At 37.3% G+C, this 23433-nt stretch overlaps 1 protein-coding gene across 7 annotated transcripts in view; it reads right to left on the bottom strand.

Annotated features, from left to right (window-relative positions):
• Positions 1 to 23433, bottom strand: part of RBFOX3 (RNA binding fox-1 homolog 3) — a 983769-nt gene that overhangs the window by 414049 nt on the left and 546287 nt on the right. For 6 of the 7 annotated variants that reach the window (XM_043964755.1, XM_043964756.1, XM_043964759.1 and 3 more), the window contains one exon: positions 13554 to 13672. The exons of the other annotated variant lie outside the window; for it this stretch is intronic. The gene's annotated coding sequence lies outside the window, so the exon portion shown is untranslated. The remainder of the gene's footprint in view (positions 1 to 13553; positions 13673 to 23433) is intronic. 7 annotated transcript variants of the gene reach the window in all.

The raw sequence follows: 23433 nt of genomic DNA, 5'->3' as shown, positions 1-23433 counted from the left end.
TTCCCCAAGTTACATGTAAAAAAGTAAATTTTTTCCACATTGATTTTTTAAAATCTTGTGTTCCAAATTTTTTTCCTTCCTCATTACCCTTCCCTAAGAAATCAAACAATTCAATATAAGTTATACATGTGCAGTTATGTAAAACATCTCCACATTAGTCAGGTTGTGAAAGAAAACAGACAAAATACCTTTAGAAAGAGGAACTAACAAAAACAAATCATGCTTCGATCTGTATTCAGATACCATCAGTTCTTTCTCTGTAGTTGGATTGCATTTTCCATAAGTCCTTCTGATAGCATCCTGCTCATCATTTCTTTCACATGTACTATTGCTAACTGTATTGCCCTCCATCCTATTCCCTCCCCTTGATAAAGAAATTCATTATTAATATTTTCTCATCAACAGAGAAGTAGAACATGGTCAACAGGAAGGATTTGGGAAGAATTAAACCCAGGAAACCCCTCTACATGTACCCTTGATCTGCTCTCTTCTCATGTTCAACAGATTGCCCTTAGTATTCTACCTATTCTCTCTCTAATCTTATTCCCTTCCTTTCCTTCCACATAACTTTTATATATATATATATATATAGTTATTTGGATCTTATCTCCTCAGAGAACTGTGCTTTTGATGGAGGAGGCTAAAAAGAGGTTAACCTAAGATCTGAGCTCTAAGACCTGAGCTCTAAAAGGGGCTAATAGATAACCTATCAATTGTAGCTAAAAAGGGTTAACAGGTAAACTGAGGCTTCAGTCCTTATCAATAGTACCTAGAAGGGTTCACAGAGAAACTAAAGTTTAAGATCATATCAACAGTATTGTAACCAAGAGTCCCAACCAACCAATACTATAAACAGAAGCTTAAGAAAGGTAACCAGGAACCACTAACCATTAATAGTCATTAATATTCCTAGATGACAGGACACCTAGAAACCAGATCTTAAGTAAAGAGACCCTCTGGGTCTGACAAGTTTGGGCATATCTTTAGGAACATGTGCAGAAAGGACCAAATATGTTCTTAGGTTCACCTTATGATATGTAAACCCCAAAAACACACCTCCAAGGAAAAAGGTGCCACCTCAGGGTTGTCTTAGAACCCCAGGAAGTACCTCCTTAAAGAGGAGATTAAGATAATGAGGAGATAACCTACCTTTTCTCACTATAAATACAAACATTTCTATCTCCCAAGTTGAGACAACTATCTCCTTTGGGTTATTCTCCCTGTGGTCAGCATGATGTAGGAGGTGAAAAAAGGGTTAACAGGAAAACCTAAGGCCCAAGGTCTAATTCAGATATTAGCTCTCAAAGGGAGTCAGAGACCCCAGTTAATGGATAACTTACAAATCAGGATGCTAGGTTATTGTATCCACAGTGATCAGTACACATATTGGCACTATAAAGGGTCAGTTCATATAACAATAAGACACAAGACAGGGTCTAGAAATTCTAATGAAAAATGAAGATGTTGTGAAACTACCAGAAAGAGACATGTGCAGAAAAGGCTAAATTTGTCCCCAGATTCACCTTATGACATGTATACCCCCAAAACACACCTCCATAGAAAAAGGTACCCACCTCGGGGGTTGGCTTAGGACCCCAGGAACTCCAAATTAGGATTAGCCCTCCCCTGTACCTCCCAAAGGTGGAGATTATTATAATGAGACTGATAATCAATTTATCCAAACTGTATAAATATAACTGTCTTTTCTTTCCTTATTTGGGAGATACCTTTCCACTATTCTGATTCTCTCCCTGTGGTCACCCACAGTATTGCAATAAAACTTGAGAAACTGAGTCACTGAGTCTTGTAATTTTTTTGGGATGACTCACGATCAATTTGACCCAAATTCCAACCCACATCAAGCACAGTATTTCAATAAAACTTGGGAAACTGAGTCACTGAGTCTTGTAATTCTTTGGGATGCCTCACAATCAATTTGATCAATTAAATCCATCCCCCACATCACTTTTGCCTTTCTTTTTATCCCTGGTTTGTAGTACAGTGCCTGGTACATAGTAAGCACTTAATAAATGCTTACTGACCGACTGGGTTTTACTAATTACAATTACAATTGACACATCAGCACATGAAATGAACTTGAGCAAATGGGCCATACCTTAACATATGAGGAAAAATTTCAGGCAATTATGATGTACTTAGGTGTTATGATTTTCAACCTTTTCTGAGAATAAGACAATTTCTTTCCTGCCTGATCTTAACTGGAGGATTTTTTTGGGGGGGGGAGATTGGGTTCTTTTAGCTGGGAGGTTAGTCTCAGAACGTCCCAGATGGAAACATAGTACCTTCTACCTGTGGTTCATAACTAGGGGCCTCTGCAGTTTGCAGTTTGTTTGCTTTTTGTTTTTAGTTTCCTGGAGAAATGAACAGTTGTCAGTAGAAAATAGACTTCATTTTAGTGTCGCTCTTCAGATAATTGTTATATGCAGCCTTGATTCATGAATATAGATCTTAATAATTGGATAAATATTAATTGCTGATGGGTAGGATGAGTCAATATATTAAAAATGACAACATTGCCTAAATTAAATTACTTATTCACTGATACAACAATCAAACTACCGAGGGATTACTTTATAGAACTAAAATAAATAATAACCAAATTCAGCTAGAGGAGTAAAAGGTCAAAAAATCTCAAAGGAAATAATGGGAAAAAATGGTTAGGAATGGAGCCTAGCAGTATAAGATCTCAAACTGTACTACAAAACAGTAATCATCCAAAATGTTTGTTACCAGTTAACAAATAGAGGATAATCAGTGAAAGACATTAAGTATATGGGATATGGAAACAAATGAGCACAGGAGCCTAGTATTTGATGAACCCAAAGATCCCAGCTACAGAGATAAAAAAAAAAAAATCCGTATTCAACAAAAACTGGTGGGAAATTGGAAAACAGTTTGGCAGAAACAAGGTATAGAAAAAATTCATACCCTATACCAAAGGAAGCTTCAAATACATGACTTAGACAATAAGTAGTGATGTCATAAGCCAATTAGAGAAGCAAGGAAAAATTTAGCTTTCAGATCTACCAATGGGGAAAAGATCATGATTAAACAAAAGGATAAAAATTTTCAGAAAACATAAAATGGACAATTTTAATTGCATAAAATCAATTTTTTTGCACAAACAAAACCAATGCACCTAAAAATGATGGAGAAACAGGCAACTGGGAGAAAAATCTTTGCATCAAGTTTCTCCAATAATGGTCTAATTTCCAAAATATGTAATTAATTGATTCATATTTATGAGAATAAGAGCTATTCTGCAGTTGACATTTGGTCAAAGGATAGGAATAGGCAAAGAATATGTGTATACAGTTTTCAAAAGAAGCAACCCAAACTGTTTATAACTATATGAAAAAATGCTCCAAATCACTAAGCATTAGAAAACTGCAAGTTAAAGCAAATTTGAGGTTTTACTTCACACCTATCAGACTGCAAAGCTAACAAAAAAGGAAAATGAAAAATGTTGGAAGGGCTGTGACAAAACAGGTACATTAATGCACTGCTGGTGGACCTGTGAATAGGTCTATTCAATCTACAAAGCAATTTGGAACAATATCCAAAGTAGTAATTACTAAACCAAAGGATATACTGATCCAGATATATCACGACTAGGTAAATACCACAAAGAGATCAAAAAAAGGGGGAAGGGGCACATATGTGCAAAAATATTTCTAATAGTCCTTTTCATAGTGACAAAGAATTGTAAGTGAAAGGGGAATACCCATCCACTGGGGAAGGAAGAACACACAGCATATGAATGTAATGTACTATAAGAATGTGTTATTGTGCTATAAGAATGATAAAAAGGAATGGAATCGGAGAAACCTGTGTTGATTTGTATGGAAAGATTCAGAGTGAAGTGAGCAGAGCCAGAAGAACAATTTATACAGTAACAACAACATTGTAAAGACAAATAAATCTGAAAGAATTAAGAATTCTGATCAATGCAATGACCAACCATGATTCCAGAGGAACTCTAATGAAACATGCAACCTACCTCCTGGCAGATGTAATGGACTTTGGGTACAGATGGAGATATCTACTTTTAGATATGACTAGTGTGAGAATTAGTTTTACTTGACTATAGATAGAGAAAGAGAGAGATAGATAAATATATAGATTTATGCATATATAGATATATTATCTATCTATATCTGTTTTTCTTATCTTTTTTCCCATTTGAATTAGCAGTGGTGGGAGGCAGTGAAAATATATTTTTTAAAATTAAAAATAAATTGTATTTGTTAAAGATAATATAACAGAAATTATGAGTTATAATATCATATTTAAAATCTTTGTGTATTCATGAAACTTTTCTGTTTTAAGCATTTCTTTTATGTGTAGGAAACAAAAACTTGACCTATACTTGATCCCAATGCATAATCAGTATCTTTCAGATCTCTTCTTGGAAAGATTCTAGACCTGAGCCATATTAATATTTTAAGTCATTTTCCCAAGGGCTCCAGGAAAGGGGCCATAAAGAGCAAAAGACAACAAGGAAGAATCTGATCCCTTTCTTTACAAGGCCTGGCTACTTACTTAGTCCTTACTAGGACTAAATTTGTTCTATGAGTTCTTAGGACTTGAGTCTCTTACCCACTTCCAGCTGGGCCAGTATGTCTATTGCTATGGACATTTTTATTTATTTTGAGTGCAATTTCCTTTTTCCCTGATCAATTTCCAACAGTACCTACTGTGATCTTGAGGTTTGCCAAATTGTCTTCTTTGTGCTCTCTCCCACTGGCCATGAGAACGCATCTAGGCATAAATAATTTGGGATACTGACTTAGACACACTGTCAGACATGTACAGTGGAAATGCAAGCTGTAGGAGAATTTCTCTGGACCTGAAGGACCATGCAATCCAGTTCCTACCATGCCATGGCAGTATTCATATTAAACTGATCTGGGTCTCTGATTATTCATATCTCTTATCACATCAAGTATTCCTATTCCTTTTCCTATGCTTTGTTCAAACTTGGCCAGCATAAAAATTTGATAAGGAGATATAGGGTATCATTTCACAAGGATGTATGTGTGTATATGTTTGTATAAAGAGAAAGTGGAGAAAGGATGAAAAGGGAGGAACATAAGTATTTAGAAAAATGATAAATGACTAGATCAGAATTCCCCAAACTCAGGAAACACCTGTACATTCTTGATGTTGGGTACGCCTATTTGCAATAGGTAGGGGAGACCTTTATGAATACAAACTAGTTCAGACTGTATTTCTATAAATGGTTTAATTTGTAATCGGTAATGGTTACGTATTGTATCTTTGTAAATCACTTAATGCTGTGCTAAGGTAGAATTATTTAAAATGAAGTTTGTTTTTATAAACTTTGGGAAAGTATCAAACAATTTTTTTTCTTTTTTGGTATATGTTCTGTTTCTTATTTTTTGGCAAGTCAGCAGGAACAAGAGGCTTCTTTGGCAAACTGGTTTTTGAAAGTTGTCTTCTCTTAAATGAGATAAGAGCAGGGTTTGGCTACCCTACATTTTAAAATATTTTTTAAATGAAGTAGAAATACATGCAATGTAGTATAGAAATTTATCAGGATTTTTTTTTCCATCTAAGTTTGCTTAGTGGTGGTTGTCCTTCATTCTTGAATGGGACCAAAATGACATCACCATGTTAGAGTCAAGTCACAGTGTGTCTGACTGGCTGATCAGACCAATATGAGTTTGGAATGCTCTACCACAGGTCAGGTACACATAATCCATGTGAACATTTGGCTTGGATTCTCTAAATTTGCACATCTCATGTTTCTTTTTCTTTTTCTTTTTCTTTCTTTTTTTTTTCTGGGGCGATGAGGGTTAAGTGACTTGCCCAGGGTCACACAGCTAGTGTGCCTGCCCCTCATGTTTCTTTTGAGCTAAGGTTTGTTTACTGTCATATTATGATATAGAGCAAGATTTCTTAAACTTTTTCCACTTGTGACCTCTTTTTGCCTGATAAATTTTTATGTGACCCCAGGTATACAGGTATATAAAATAGGTACTGTTACCAAATTTTTCATCACCCCCATGTTCAGTTATGTGACCCTCATACGGGGTCACAATCCAAAGTTTAAGAAGCTAGGGTGTAGAGTTCATAGGGAAAATGATTGAAAACCTTCAATACCTTCTGGTATTGAATTAGGAGTTACAGACCTAGATTCCAGTCTTGGCTCTGTCTAACTAGCCATAGGTCATATCCCCTTTTTTAGAACTCATTTTTCTTCTCTGTAAAATAAGGGGCTTGGGTTAGTTAACCTATAAGGTCCGCTAAAACTCTCATATTCTGATTTTCTTGAGTCTTATAACTGTTCAGCCCTTTAGATGGGGCAGGAACTTAAGGTTGACATTTCTAAAACAAATATTCTTAAGGATATTTATCATGACAATACACAGGTCACACCAGACCAACACACAGGCTCCTCACTAATGGGAATTTTAAGCCAGTCTAACTCTTTTCCTGGTTTTCTCTAAAGTACTCAGAGTATTGTTTCTATTTATTTATTTATTTATTCATTCACTCATCCATTCATTCATTCATTTAATTATTTATTTTTTTTAAAAAATTGATTAATTAATTTTTAAATTTTTTTAGTGAGGCAATTGGGGTTAAGTGACTTGCCCAGGGTCACACAGCTAGTAAGTGTTAAGTGTCTGAGGCTGAATTTGAACTCAGGTCCTCCTGACTGCAGGGCTGGTGCTCTATCCACTGCACCACCTAGCTGCCCCTATTGTTTCTCTTTTGAAGGATACTTATTTGGTTGCATCATTAAACAATGAGCAATATGAGTTAGAAACCTCTGCCTCTAACCTTCATTAATGATTACTTCTCTTTATTTTTAGAGAGAAATGATAATTGCTTTTTCCTTACCCCATAATTTCAGAAAGCATACTAACTGATAAATAATTGTAATTAATAATTAATTAAATTAACTAGAGTTACTTTTTACCTAACAATGGGAGAAAAGCTATCAAAGAATAGAGGGTATCTTTTGTGGCTCCTGGAAAGAAGGTCTTTTCTGAAATGCCTCATTTTATGCTACGTATGCTTTTATTACAAAAAGTTTTCATTTTATAGAAGGATCTACCATATACCTCCTTGAAATAATGAGCTCTCCTCATGTGTTAATAATATGATGTGATGTATTTAAAATAATTTATTCCCCACTTTGGAGAACGTGATTATTCCCTAATTTCTATTTTCATATATCAATTTTTTTTTAAGCGGGACAAACTTAGGTTAGAAATGGGGCCAATGTAGTGCTGTACTAAAAATGTACTATAGGGAAGGAGTCTGAACTGGATTTATGTTCCATCCCAGTGGATAGAGGATGAGCTAGGGAAAAATTAGGAAAGGTCATCAAAGTATCTCAACTTTCTGTCTTTAACTTATTGTGTGTGGGTTTACTGCTGCACTGTTTCCTGGGCTTAGGCTGGCCAATTGCTTTTTCAAAGTCTCAAAATCCCTAATGTCTTCAATCTTTGTCCTTAGAGTGGAATAATACCCATGTATTCTAGTGACCACAGTAGGATCATACTTCTTAACTTCCTAGTTTGGTCCACTTACCTCAAATAATTTACCCTTATGTTCTCAAAATGTAGTAGACATCCTGCTCCAGGAGCCACCCCTTTGCCAGACTTTCTAGCTCCAAAATACTTCCCAGCCCTCTCGGAGCCAATAATCAACCATATTCTAACATCAGTCCAAGTTCAAATACAAGGAAATACTTTGTCTTAAGAATTCTCCAATCTATAACTAATTTTTTTGCCTTTAGATCCATGCCTTAATTCAATGACTGATGAAGTTTGGGGCTATAGGCTAGCACTTTAAATGCAAAAATGATAGGTAATACAGTGATAAGAACATTGACCTGTGAATCAAGAAACTTGGGTCCAAATTCCAACTCTGCTACCCATGTGACTAAGTCACTTCATATTTCTGGGATTCTACTGTTTCGTCTGTAAAACTGTGTATGTATGGGGGTGGGGGTGGTGTAGGTTGAGGCCAGTGGCAGGGATGAACTCAATGATCTTTTCGATTTTTAAAAAATTTACTATGATGTCCTATGGTTCTATGAACAAGGATACTTGGATGGGTAGCTGTGTAGCAGTGACAATCTCTTAGTGCTTAGAGTCTAGGATCTGAAGATAACCCAAATCAACTAAAAAAAATTAAAAACAAATTCCCTATGCCAGCTAACACAGCCTTCTTCTCCTATTCTTCCTCCTTCGACTCCTCTTTATCTTTCTTACCTTCTCTTCTTTTCTCTCTCTGTTTCTCTGTCTGTCTCTGTCTCTGTCTCTCTCACACACACACATACACATACCAGCTACAACTTGTTTACAGTCATTTTTCAGTCATGTCTGACTCTTCCTGATCCCATCTGGTTGTTTTTTTTTTGGCAAAGATATGGAAGTGGCTTGCCATTTCCTCCTCCAGCTCATTTTACAGATGAGGAAACTGAGGCAAACAAGGTTAAATGACATACCCAGGGTCACATAACTAGTAAGTATCCGAGGATAGATTTGAACTCAAGAAGATGAATCTTCCTGGCTCCAAACCTGACACTGTCCACTGCACCACTGAGCTGCCCTTAACTACAATTTAATATCACAAAAATCCACTAGTCCTGATATAAAAACCTTGAGTCTAGGTTCATTAAGAGTATTTTCTTTTTTTTTAATTTTAAAAATTTTAAAAATTTTATTTTTGGGGAGGACGGGGCAATGAGGGTTAAATGACTTGTCCAGGGTCACACAGCTAGTAAGTGTCAAGTGTCTGAGGTTGGATTTGAACTCAGGTCCTCCTGAATCCAGGGCCAGTACTTTATCCACTGCACCACCTAACTGCCCCCCCCACCCTTAAGACTATTTTCAATCAGGGATCTCAGTTATTCATTGTAAGTGACTTATAAATGTGAAAATTCCCATTGTTAGTATTTGGTCCCTTTAGGAGGACCAGTTTTGTGACTGACATCCTTGAGAGTCTATCTGCTAGAGCCAGAAACATCTTTCTTTCAAAGGCATAATCCTATGTTAGATGTAAGTGGACAGATGACTTTCTTGCATCCTGTACCCTCATCCAGAACAGAATCCTCAGGCAGGACTCAACAACAGATGCCTTTGGAAAGTGGCATTCTGCTGGTGGAGTTATACAAGTCTCAGAATAATGGCAGGACCAATATGTACTAGAAGAGGGACACAGGCACAAACCAATACAAGATCTCAGGGTAATGCCCTAAGCAGACAAGGGAACAAGTGGGAACAAGCGTTTATTAAGTGCTTCCTATGTGTCAGACACTGTGCCAACATTTGTTTTAGGAAAAAAGAACCAGATATGGTTTTATACTTCTCTATGGGCAGATAAGCCTGAGGGAGGGTATCATAACTTCATGAGTGCAAAAGTATACAAAACGATCAGAAAAACAAAGGAGATGCAATGAGTCACTAAAAGTTCCATCTGTTTTTCTTTCTTTTTTTTTTTCAGTATAAAGTTTCATTCTGTATCCTGTGTCTCCAGTTCCTTTCTCTGTGTGGCATAGGTCCCAACCCCCTTTAGTCTGCCCTGAGTGAAACATAATTAGTATGGTTCTGATGGCCACCCATCCAACACTCCTCCTAGCATAGCAGAGTGAGATTTGCTGGGAGAAACGGCCCACATAAGGGCCTTCTGCACTTTTTTAAAGGCTTTCTTTTCCTCTGACCCACTCTATATGTGCTAGGGAGAGAGCAGACAGGAAGGGCACAGATCTGTACTAAGCCTGAGTGGTCAGGAAGCTCTTAATGGGGCATATTTCAGACTTTAATTCTACAAAATGAAACTTTCAAAAAAGAGTTTTCCAACCTCACAGATCATATAATTTCTCATTCATTCATGCCCTCCTAAGACACACAGCTTGGTTTGTCTTATCATCTACAATGATACTAAGACATCTGAATGAAAATTGAAAAGACTAGCTAATCATCCATGTTGTTTTTTTTTTTTAATTCAATGCCATATAACTGGATATCTTGAAACTTTTATGTAGGCAAGGAGTTGGGTGAAACTCTATTGTGCCAAATACCAAGGCAGTGAGAAGGTTAATCAATATTAAGGAAAACATCAACAAGAAGACCTAAGGTGCACTTGTGTACACAGTGTGGTACAGTAGAAAGCATGCTGGACTGACAATCAGACCTGGATTCCAGTCTCAATCCTGACACTGTTTGATTTCAATAAAATCTTCCTTAACTTTGTTTTGCTTGACAATGGATATCTGTTACAAGGACTTCCTTTGTTTTTCTTTTTTCTTCTCCAGTAAAGGGGGGGGGGGGCAGGAGGGAGGAGAGGGTAAGGAAGTAAAGAAAATAGATTTTTGTAAACTGAAAAGAATCAAATAAAGTAATGTAAAAATCCTCTTTTTGCCTCAGTTTCTCTCCTCTAAAATGGGTACCATCCTGGTGTAGTCCCTTATTACCTCATGCCTGGACTATTTCAACAGACTATTGATCTCTTTGCCTCAAGGCTCTCCCCATTCTATTCCTTCCTCCTCCACACACTTGTTAAATTGATTTTTGTAAAGCCCAAGACCCTGTCATCACCCTGCCCTTATTCAATAAACTCCTGCAGTAACTTATCACCTCCAGTATCAAATAAAAAAATTTCTGTTTGTCATTCAAAACCATTCACAACCACTGCCCCTCCTACCTTTCTAATCTTTTTACATTTCCTCCTTCTCCGGTCTCCTCTCCCTGCTTTCCCCCTCCCCACCAATTCAGTGACACCCATCTTCTAACTGTTTCTTACACAAGCACACAAAACACTCCATCTCCAGATTCTGGACATTTTTTCACTGGCTTCCCCCCTGTGTCTGGAACACTCTTCCTCCTCATTTCTACTTCTTGGCTTCCTTGTCTTCCTTCAACTAAAAATTCCACTTTCGTTTTTTTTTAAAAAAACTTATACTTCAATTTGTATTCAGATACCATGAATTCTTTCTCTATAGATGGATTGCATTTTTCATAAGTCCTTCTGATAGCATCCTGCTCATCATTTCTTTCTTTCTTTCTTTTTTTTTGTTTTTTGGTGAGGCAATTGGGGTTAAGTGACTTACCCAGGGTCACACAGCTAGTAAGTGTCAAGTGTCTGAGACTGGATTTGAACTCATGTCCTCCTGAATTCAGGGCCAGTGCTCTATCCACTGAGCCACTTAGCTGCCCCCTGCTCATCATTTCTTACAGCACAATAGTGTTCCATCCTAATCTCATCCCACAATTTGTTCAGCCTTTTCCCAATTGATGGGCATCACCCCAATTTAAAATACAACTTTTTAAAAAATATATATCTTTTAGGATACCAACCTAGTAGTGGTATGCATGGTTTTATTGCCCCGTGGCCATAGTTCCAAATTGCTCTACAAAATGTCTGAATCAGGGTTAAGTGACTTCCCCAGGGTCACACAGCTAGTGTCAAGTTGTCTGAGGCCGGATTTGAACTCAGGTCCTCCTGAATCCAGGACTGGTGCTTTATCCACTGTGCCACCTAGCTGCCCCCAGTTCATCCTATAAATAGTTTGTACATAATTGTTTGCATGTTGTCTCCATGACTAGATGGTGAGCTCTGTCTTTTGCCCTTTTCCTCCCTGGCATTCCCAGTGCTTAGCACAGTGCCTGACACATAGTAGGTTCTTAATAAATGCTCACTGCTTCACTGACTGTTTCTTTTTTGTGAAATAGGGATAATAATGCTTGACCTGATTGTATGACAGGATTGTCATAGTGTAATGGGCACGTGGATTATTTTCATCCTGAAATTCTGGTTCTATCTGTTCTAGCTAAACTTGGCTCACTTGATTCTCCTGTTTTGTAGAAGTAGCATCATTGGCTCAGTTTCCATTTCTGGTATTTAGAACCCAGCAAGAATCTGACCAATGGGGAATGAGGAAACACAAACATTCCCAGTGATCCACAGAGAATGCCTGGGGACCAACACAGGTATATATGTCCCAGAGGGAGGGATTGTACTTGAAATGGGCTTGAATATCACACTTTTTCAGTGCTAATTTGATGCTCCTGAAATGATATCTATTAAATGAACTGGCTAGATCTAAATGTGCTATGAATTGGCAGAACTTAGCTGCTCTGAGGGAGAACTCTTTCATTTCATCACTGGGCTAACACCCTGGCCTATTTCCAAGCTCCTTCTGGAACCCCATTCTTTTCTCTCCTGATGAGAAAAAAAGTTTTGAGTAGAAGACAGGTAGAATTTAAAGATTGAAGGTTTAAATGATGCAAAGATGTCTCTTGCAAGAGGAATCCTGCTCAAAGGACACAGTAAGTTTACAATGTAGGTTCAAAATAACTCGCTGTCATTTGAAATATCATGTTTTTTCTGATGAGTGGTAGTCTCTTTTACAACCTATTTCCTCAATGTCCAGCACAAAATAAACCAAGCAACCTTGCCAGTATTGATGAGGTCTCCACAGGTTGGCAGATCCTCACAGACAAACCAATGTGTAGTTATGGGACTTATGGAGAAAAGGAAAAGTCGGGTCCCAAAAGAAGGGGATACTAATCCTAATCCGTATCATGTACCCCATGCCGCTACACTTAAAGGGATTGGAAAAGTTTGGCCCTAAGGTCTTCTTGAGAGAGTTTTCTTTTGTATTTATTAACCCACTTTCCATCTTGGCATTCTGCACAATAAGGAAGCCTCATCCAAAGCTAATAATAGGCCAAGGCCATCTCTGGGGAATAGAATGAGCTCATACCTACAGTGCAGGTGCCAAGTATAATAAAGGCTTCTTAGTCCAACCTAAATATAGGCTACTGCCCACCTCAGGGAGTTTTAGTAAAGGCCTCTGGTGAGTAAAATGCTGTCTGCTGTGTAGGCACCCAATCTGGCTTCTTTGACAACACTTTTTGCTAACTGATCCTGAGATGAGGTCCTGGTAATAAAGGAGCTGGTTATTACGAAGTGTTATTCCACTCTGGGTCAAATGGGGGTGGGGGAGGCTAAGAAGAAGTGGAGAGATTTGCAGAATGACATGCAATATAAATGACTGCCGTAAACAGAGAGTTTAATAAAAAGGCTGTGTAGAAATTTATGGGCAACCCAAGGATAATTAAAATTATTTATCTACTTACCTCCCTTGCTGGCTGATCAGTCTATTAATTATCTATTATACTCCCACTGATTTGCATTTCAGTGAGGCAATTGGGTAAGGACAGTTGAAAAACAGTGAGACACAGAAGCCAAGTGAAGAAAAAAGGACTTTAGGGTGGGGAAGGTGGGAGCTATGGATACTTTAAACTCTGTAGACACTGAATGAATGAATTGACAGTTTAAAATCAGTGGCAGGGATTTTACTAGGCTTTTACTCATTTAAAATAGTTGCACTGGAACCACCTCATCCTATCTCCCAGGGAGAATGAATTGTCTTCAACTTTGAATGTTTAGCCAGAAGCAACAGGTGCATTCCACCTGGCCTCTCAGGAGAATACAGAGAAACATCCCAGTATGGTAGCAAAATAATTATTTAAAGGGGAACATACCTGTTTTCAGAAGCAACTGCTCCTGGGGGCTTATACAGCAGTTTTCCTGCTGAAGGAGACAGGCAGACCAGCTAAAATGAAATGCTGGAGAATTTCCTTCCTGTTGTTCAGACTTAACGCTGTGTTTAAAAAAGAAAACAAGAGAACAAAACCATCTTCAGTCTTTGAATATGTAGAGTACATCAAATGTGTGCTCACACTCTCTTGATTAAAAATATCACAGGACTGGATGTCATGAGCATGGAATCTTTTGAATGTTGAAAGAGAAAATCTTAGATTAGATGATCTCAGCTCTCCTGCTTATAAGACTCATAATAATCATTATAATAATAGCCAATATTTATATAGTGCTTACTATGTTCCAGGCACTGTGCTAAGCCCTTTACAATTATTATCACACTTCATCTTCCCAACAATCCTGAAAGGTAGGCGCTATTATTATCTTCAATTTACATATGAGGAAACTGAGGCAAGCAGAGTTTAAGTGACTTGCCCAGCATCACACAGCTATTAAATATCTGAAACCCAATTTTATTTGGATCTTCCGGACTCCAGACCCATGATTTTATGTTTTAACCAGTGCAAGGACAAGAAGGGCAAAGAGTCCTTACCACTTCTCTAAATATTGAGTAAGCAGGATGAAAAAAATGCATTTAGCTTAAAAAACGTGCCTAGCACGCAGTAGGTGTTTTATTGATGCTTGTTGACTTGACAGTGTAGCACATACTAACTTACTGCTATGACTAGCTAGCTAGAGCTTTTCACTTGGGTTACAACAGCTCCTTAAAACTGGCCAAAGTTCCTTACTAATGTATAACAGTTCCCTGACAAAATATGCCCACCCATTAATCAACAAACATTTATGGGCATTGGAGAGACAAAGAAAAAATGTTAAATGCTTTCTGCCTTCAAATAGCTTGCATTTTTTCTAATGGGAGAGATAACACATGTGTTATACAGAATGAATACAAGGTGATTTTGGATGGGGGTGTATTAGCAGCTGGGGAATCAGGAAATATTTTTTTGGGTAAAAAGGTGACATTTAAACTGAATCCTTTTTTTTGAAAAGTATGTGTATTACAAAACACTTTTCACACAAATAAAATCAGATCTAAATAATTGGGAAAATCAATTGCTCATATATAGGCCAAGTTAATATAATAAAAATTACAGTTATACCTAAATTAATTTACTTATTCAGTGCCATACCAATCAGACTACCTAAAATTATTTTATAGAGCTAGAAAAAATAATAACAAAATTCATCTGGAAGAACAAAAGGTCAAGAATATCAAGGGAACTAATGAAAAAGAAAATGCACAGGAAGGTGGGCTAGTCATTCAAAATCTGAAGCTATATTATAAAGTGGCAGTCATCAAAACTATTTGGTCCTGGCTACGAAATGGAGTGATGGATCAATGGAATAGGTTAGGCACAGGAGACACAGTAGTAAATGACTAAAGTAATCTACTATTTGATAAACCCAAAGACTCCAGCTTCTGAGATAGAAACTCAGTATTTGACAAAAACTGCTGGGAAAACTGGAAGATAGTATGGCAGAATCTAGGCATAGACCAACATCTTACACCTTATACTAAAATAAGGTCAAAATGGGTACATGATTTAGACATAAAGGGTGATACCATAGGTAATTGGGAGAGGAAGGAATAGTTTACCTCTAAGATCTATGTAGAGGAGAACAATTTATGACCAAATAAGAGACAGAGAATATTATGAAATGCAAAATGGATGATTTTTATTACATTAAATCAAAAAGGTTCTGTACAAACAGACGCAATGCAGTCAAAATTAGAAAGGAAGTGGAAATCTGGGAAACAATTTTTACAGCCAGTGTTTCTGATAAAGGTCTCATTTCTAAAATATATTGGGAACTAAATCAAATTTATAAGAATGTAAGTCATTCCCCAATTGAGAAATGGTCAAAGGATATAAACAAGCAATTTTCAGATGAAGAAATCAAAGCTGTCTATTGCCATATTAAAAAGTGCTCTAAATCACTATTGATTAGAGAAATGCAAATTAAAACAACTTTGAGGTACCACCTCACACCTATCATATTGGATAATATAACAAAAAAGTAAAATAATAAATGTTGATGAAGCTGTGGAAAAATTGGAACACTAATGCATTGTTGGCGGAATTGTGAACTGATCTAACCATTCTAGAAAGCAATTTGGAACTATGCCCAAAGGGCTATGGGGCTGTTCATACCCTTTGACCCAGTAATACCACTACTAGGTATGTATCCCAAAGAGATCATAGAAGAGGAAAAGGATCCACCTGTACAAAAATATTTATAGCAGCTTTCTTTGTGGTGGCAAAGAATTACAAATTGAGGAAATGTCCATCAATTGGGGAATGGCTGAACAAGTTGTGGTATATGAATGTAATGGAATACTAACTATTGTGCTGTAAGAAATGATGAGCAGGCAGATTTCAGAAAAACCTGGAAAGACTTAAGTGGACTGATGCTGAGTGAAGTGAGCAGAACCAGGAGAACATTGTACACAGCACTATAACAGCAACATTGTGTGATGATCAACTGTGATAGACTTAGCTCTTTTCAGCAATACAATGATCCAAGACAATTGTAAAGAATTCATGATGGAAAATGTTCTCTACATCCAGAAAAAAAGAACTGTAGATTCTGAATGCAGATTGAACCATACTATTTCTACATTTTGGGGTTTTTTTTTTAGGTTTTTCCCTTGTGTTCTGATTCTTCTTTCACAATATGACTAATGCAAAAATATATTTAATATGATTGTACATATATAACCTATATCAGATTTCTTTCTCTCTTGGGGAGGGAGGAGGGAAGGAAGGGAGAAAAATTAGAACCAAAAACTTTATGAAAACAAATGTTAAACACTATTTTTACATGTAACTGGAAAATAATAAAATACTTTTATGATAAAAAACCCCCAAAAAACAAAAACAAAAAAGTATTTGTTATTGATATCTTCTTTTTACATTAGCTAAATTTCTCCATTTCCCTCCTACCAGAAAAAAACTTAATAGAATTTAAACAAAATTTAACAGAATTTACCAGAATTTAAACAAGAAAAAGCAGATAAAATTGGAAAAAAACCAGCATAAATGCTTAACACATTGAAGGAATTTACATTATATCTAAGGTTCCACACCTAGAGAAGTGTGCTCCTTCCTACCCACTGACATATCTCTTTGAAAAGGCGTGAGGAAAGGGTGTCTACTAATATTTCTTCTTTGGTGCCAAGCTTATTCTTTATGATTCTGCAATTTTCATGTTCAATTATTTTCTGATGCCATTGTTGTTGTTGTTGATATTCTTCTTCTTCTTCTTCTTCTTCTTCTTCTTCTTATTATTATTATTATGTAGCAGTCACTTTTGCCACTAATGTTACTGCAATCACTGTGTATATTGTTTTCTTGGTTCTGCTTACTCCACTTTGCATCAATTCAGTCAAGTCTCTATATGATTCTCTGTATTCATCATATTAGCCATTTATTGCAAAACATTTATGTTCCAAAATTTGCTTGGAAATTGTCCAATTGATGGATATCATTTCCCCCAAGTTTTTTGCTACCAGAAAAAAATGGTGCTCTAAATATTTTGGGTCCTTTCTTTTTGTCACAATGATCTTCTTGTGATACAGGCCTAGCAAGAGAATCTCTGAGTCCATGGGTATGGACATTTTAGTCACCTTCTTTGCATGGTTCCAATTTGTCTTCCAGAACAGTTGTACTAATTCGGAGATTATAGAGGAATTTTAAAGAAAGCCATGGATTCCAAGAGTTGAAAGTGAGGACAGAATGCATTCCAGGCAAGGGGACAGTTAGCAAAAAGTCATGGAGACAGGAGACAGAGTGGGGTGTGTGTGTGTGTGTGTGTGAGAGAGAGAGAGAGAGAGAGAGAGAGAGAGAGAGAGAGAGAGAGAGAGGTGAGTAGGCCAATGTGGCTAGTTTGTGAATATTTGAGAAGAGGTATAATAGGTTGGATGTCTTTAAAGATGAGAAGGGGTCAGCTTAAAGAGCTTTGAATGTCAAAGAGTCACTAGAGTTTGTGGTGGTGATACAATCACCTTGGTGGCTCTGTAGGGGATGGATTAGAGAGAGGAGAGAGTTGAGCCAAAAAGACCAAATATGAGGATGTTGCTATAGCCCAGTAAAAAGTGATGAGAACCTGAACTAAAGTGGTAGCTATGGGAATGTCAAGACGGACATGTATAAAACAGATATAGTGATAGAAGTATTAAGATTTTGTAGGTCATTGATTACAATCCATTAGATTGTAAGCTCCTTGAGGACAGGGGTTGTCTATTGCCTCTTTTTAAAAATAATGTTTAGCACAGTGTCTGGCCTATAGCAGGTGCTTAATAAATGTATATTGAATGAATGTGCAGGGGGTGAGATATAGGAATAAAGAATGATGGCAACTTGGGTCACTAGGAAGATGGTGGTGTCATGACCAACATCCTCATTCTATTCCGGGTTGCATTAAGAAAGGTAAACCTTCCAGAAACAGGAAAGTGATAATACCACTAGATATTGTCCTTATCAGACCTCATTTGGAGTACCAGATTCACTTCTGGACATGATAATTTAAGAAAGTCATTGATAAGCTGAAGGACACATAGAGGAGGGCAATCAGAATGGGGAAGGACTTTGATTCCATGTCATATGAGGATTTCTTGAAAGAACAAGGCATGTTTTCCTGGAAGAAGAGACTTGGTGGTGGTGATGATAGTAAGGAAGATATGATTATTGCCCTCAAGTATTTAAAGGGCTGTCATGTTGAGGAGGACTAGACTTGTTCCATTTTGCCACAGAGGATAGAACCAGGAGTAAAGGGTGGAAGTTACAAAAAAGCCCATTTAGGTTTGATATCAGGAAAAACTTCCTAACAATGAGAACTGTCCAAAAGAGTAATGACCTGCTTCAAGAGGACTTCCTACCTTGAAATTCTTCAAGATGAAGCCAAATGATTATTTGTGGGCCTTGCTTTTACATATATATGGAACTAGATGGCTACTGAGGTCCTCTTTTGAAGTACTCTCAGATTCTGTGATACTTTGATTAACTAATGCTCATATGATCCCAAGCTTTCAAGAGGTTTATGATATTGTAAGGGATACTGAGGTTTGCTAAAATGAGAGCTTTGCCACAAAGCCTAGATCCTTGTTTCCTAAGGTAACAGTGATCTCTCCCTATTCTGTCCTCTTATAACACTTAATGTCTATACCACATAGATGACATTTCTCAAATATAGCCTTGTTTTGTAGGGGAGATTGTGGACACATTTCCACTAAGTTCCTGGAGGACAAAAAACTTTCACTATGTACTACTATACCTCTTGGGCCTTGCATATAGAAAGCATGCAATATATTTTGTTGAATTGATGAATGAAATATTTCCTTATAAAATTTTAAAAAATTTTTATTTACTTTATTTTTAATTTATGGAATAAAACAAGCATTCCATAATAGAGTATAATAAAAATGATGATTGCTCATAAAACTGCAAATTTAATATATACAACTTGCTATTCCTTTTAAATATATAATAATGTTATCATATACATTTTCCCACTTTTTCTTTCCCCTACCCTAGAGATAGCTACCATTAGACACAAATATGTATGTATGTATATATGTAAAATCATTATATACATATTTCTCTTTATCAATGCTTCTTGATTTAAGTCAATTCTTTCATAAGGCCTGATAATTTCTAATGATCTCTCTTATTTAAAAAAATCAAGTGTTTTATTATTATTATTTTTTTGCAGGCAACAGGGGTTAAGTGATTTGCCCAGGGTCACACAGCTAGTAAGTGTCAAGTGTCTGAGGCTGGATTTGAACTCAGGTACTCCTGCATCCAGGGCCGGTGCTTTAACCACTGCGCCATCTAGCTGCCCCTCAAGTGTTTTATTAAAAAGTTATTTACAATAAATATTTTAATAAACTTTAAAAATAATAGTTTTAATCAAGTGCTTTTAGAAAGCGCTTAATTAAAAAAGGGAGGCCATCAGGAGTTACCAAATATATAGAAATTGAGAGGCTCTATGGCATACTATAGTGCTTCCCAAATTATATGTCAGGATACCATAGGGTGGCTCAGTGAATTCACAGGGGCACCATATAATGTGTTAAATTTTCTAGAGAAACAGCAATAATTGATAGCTGTTAAGGGAAGGTGTTTCATCCCTTGGACACCACTTGAACAATAAAGCCAATAGGCTTTAGGTACTTCATACTTTCAACACCGAGCTGACATTTCTCCATTCCTTCTAATTATATTCTTAAATGTTTGAAATATGTTTTTGTTCACTCATACTTTAAACTGTGCTAGAAACTTCAAATTTCTTGTTTGTGACACTGTATCTTTGCAAAGCTGGGTTTTTAGCAGTTGCTGTGAACAAAAAGCAAGCACCCAGCCAAAAACTCAACGTGGAACACTAAATGAGGGTTGCAGTGACCAAGCCAATTCCAAGGTTTGAGAACCTGTGCAGTATCCAAAAGGGACATGAATCCCATTAGTAATTGTGGTTATTTAACAATGACATAAAATTTTCTTTTCTTTCAATTTATGTGTCACTTTTTCAAATGACTGCTAAGTTGTTAAGAGATGAATAGTAATTACGTAGTTTGGACTTAACTGCTTAATAAATGGAACTGGTATTTCTTTTGGGCAAGGAATGCCATAAAAATTGCTGAGACACTAAGAATACCATGAGCTGAGAAAGTTTGGGAACCTCTGGCATAGCAGATAGCTAGAGAGATAGAGAGCTCAAATCTAAGCACTGACATACAATGGCTGTATCATGATTCTAGCTAAGTCACTTAGAGACAGCTAGGTGGCACACTGGATAGAGCACTGGTCCTGTAGGACAGGAGTTCAAATCTCACCTCATATACTTACTAGCTGTTTGACCCTGGGCAATTCACTTAACCCCTATTGCCTTAACCATCCAGGACCGACTCCATCCATCCTGATATATAGCTCTCCAATGGAAGTCATGCCATCACCCTGATGTCATGGTCCTCTTTGAGAACAAAGGACAAACAACAACAACAACAACAACAACAACAAGCCAAGTCACTCAGGTGTTAGTGCTCTAGGAAACTTTCTAAGACTATAAGTTGCAGAAATGGTGCCAAACTACATTGGGAGAGGGAGCATCCTCATCTGACAATTACATTTACAAATGAATCACAGTAAGTAGCAATACAACTAACTAAAGTCACATAGTAACTATTTTCATTTATGTTAATTAATTTCAATATATAAAATAGCATAGCCATGTTTAGTTACTCCCTAACTGTTCATCAGTATTCTTTATCCATTCATTCTCATTCAATTTTTCTTTTATTGGTCTCCATTCTAACAAACCTGATATAGTTCTACTTTATACTGTCTTATGTTTACAACAATCAACATTTTCTCTTTCACTTTCCCTCTCTTCCTTTCTCTGTACAATTCTGCCAACAGTAAATTTCCTTTTCCTAACCATTGAGTTTTGAGGAAGGAGAGAAAGAAAGGTGATTCTGTCAGATGGCAGGAGACAACACCCAGAAGGAGAAATAGACATGGAAACATGAAAATCTAATTCTTCTATTTGTCCAATGGGGAATAGGAACTGGACCTCTAAGTGAATCTGGATTAGGGGCCTCATGGGTGAGGAAATTCCCTCTACTAGTGCAGACTAGCACCTTCTCTGCAACTTGCTGACTTGCCAGGATGTGTCAGAGACAGAATTTGAAACTAGATCCTGCTAGCCTAAAGACTAAGCCTCTGGCTCCAATTCTATACTACTCACTTACTGGGAACACCGACAAAGTGCAATCATCTTTTTTTATTCTTCTATGTTATGGAAATGCTTGTTTTATTCCACAAATTAAAAAGTAAATTTAATAACAAAAAAGAGTTCCTGATTCCTCCACTCGCCAATGTTTATAGTGTTTCAATAAAATCAGTATGGTGTAGGCAAAAGAGCTCTTTCCTGGCAGTCAGGGGCTATGGGTTCTAGTCCTGACTTTCCTAGCAAGCTCTGTGACCATGACCGAATAAATACCTTCTCCTTTCTGAGCCTCAATTTTCTTATCTACCTATAATTGGATTTAATGATCTCTAAGGTCCCTTCTGGTTTCTACCATTCCACAAATTTATGGATTCATTAAGAGAATAATAGAAGTGCTATCTGACAGTTGAAATTCTGGTTTCTGCAGCAATCCCAGGGAGGAGTACCTTGCATGGTATAAGTATCCTGTCATCTGCTATAGTTCCTCAAAGTGGCATGGCACCTTTCAGAAGGGGGGTCCATGTATGGCGACCAATAGCTTCCCAGCAACAGAACATATCAATTCACAACTGCCAGTGAAGGCAGATTCCCTAAGCAACCAAGATGAAGGGGGGAGGTTGAGAGAGTAAGAATAAGACTGTCAGCAAGGGTCCTTAGGAATACTTCATCTGCAGACTTTCCTGTTTCACCCACCATGAGGTAAATCAGTATTGCTACCCCCATTTCACAAATGAGAAACCTGAAACTCAAGAGCTACTAATTGACCTGCCCAAGATTACATAACAAAGTAAGGAGTAGAGCTATGTTTACAACACCCTCTTCCCAGAGGTGAGCTTCTAATCTGGCCCCTCTCTTTGTCAAATCTGGAAGTCCTTATTTTTTATTAGCTAGGAAAAAGAATCTTGTCTCCTTTCCCTGACTCCCCTTCTTCTGTCCTCTCTATGGCTCACACCCCTCCCCTCTCAGCTACAACCGACTTATCCCTTTCCTCCCCCTTCCAGACTATTGCTTCTCAATTCTGATGATGTATCAATAACTGGAAAGCAAAATGCCACAGTTAGCAGTGCTACTGTACTGTAACCAATCGTTTTCTAAATTGATTCTCAGGGCTGTATGTGCATAGTGAGCTGTTGCAGCCCAAAGGAAATAGGCATACTAGGAATAGTTTCAAGAGTTGAAAAGAAAAGTGTGTGTGTATGTATGGGGGTGCAAGATGGAAGAGCCAGGAGGAAAAGATAAAAAGGAGGTAAAAGGAGGAAAGAGGAAACAAAGAAAAATGATCAAACAACATTTTTGTTATTCTTTCTGCAAGTAGAGTTTGGGAATTGTGAGAGACTGGGGTACAAATTGTATATGAGAGTATTTCAATGGAGAAAAGGAGATAGGCAGTGTTGCATAGTGGAAAGAGCAGTGAATTTATGTTTGAAGGTTCTGGGTTCTTGCTAACCAACTATGGGGCCATGGGTAATTCACTAACTTTCTCTGGGCCTCAGTTTCCTTATCTGTAAAATAAGCTTGGATTAGCTCTCTAAAACCCCCTTCTAGCTCTAAATCCCATAATCCTTGAATTTAAAAGTCTTAGGGGTACAGCTAGGTAGTGCAGTGAATAAAGCACTGGCCCTGGATTCAGGAGGACCTGAGTTCAAATCCATACTCAAACACTTGATACTTACTAGCTGTGTGACCCTGGGCAAGTCACTTAACTCTCATTGCTTGCCCCACCCCCCACTCAAAAAATGCTTAGGAGGTAGACAACCAGAACAATAGAGGTGAGTACTTGACAGTTGGAGACTTTGAGAGAAGTCTTGTGGCTGGCAATATGACAGAACTAGGATGCTACCCTTGTTCCTTGAAATATATCATGAGCAATCTTGAACAGTGACAATAGGTTTAGAATAGGAAGAGGGTGTGGAAAGAGATGGCTGAGAGACGACTCTCAAATAGTTCTGCTTTCTATCAGAATAGACCTAAGTTTACCCAAAAAGGTTAGTGTCTGTCTCCTAGCAATGGAGTATGGCTGAAGGAAAGTGAGATAAGCTCCTTCTTCAGACTGCTGGAATCCCCTAACCACTCCAC

This window comes from Dromiciops gliroides, chromosome 4 (genome assembly GCF_019393635.1).
Source record: "Dromiciops gliroides isolate mDroGli1 chromosome 4, mDroGli1.pri, whole genome shotgun sequence".
In the NCBI taxonomy this organism is placed as follows: domain Eukaryota; kingdom Metazoa; phylum Chordata; class Mammalia; order Microbiotheria; family Microbiotheriidae; genus Dromiciops; species Dromiciops gliroides.
Note: the sequence above shows the minus strand (reverse complement) of the source record. Positions and strands in the feature narration are given on the sequence as shown.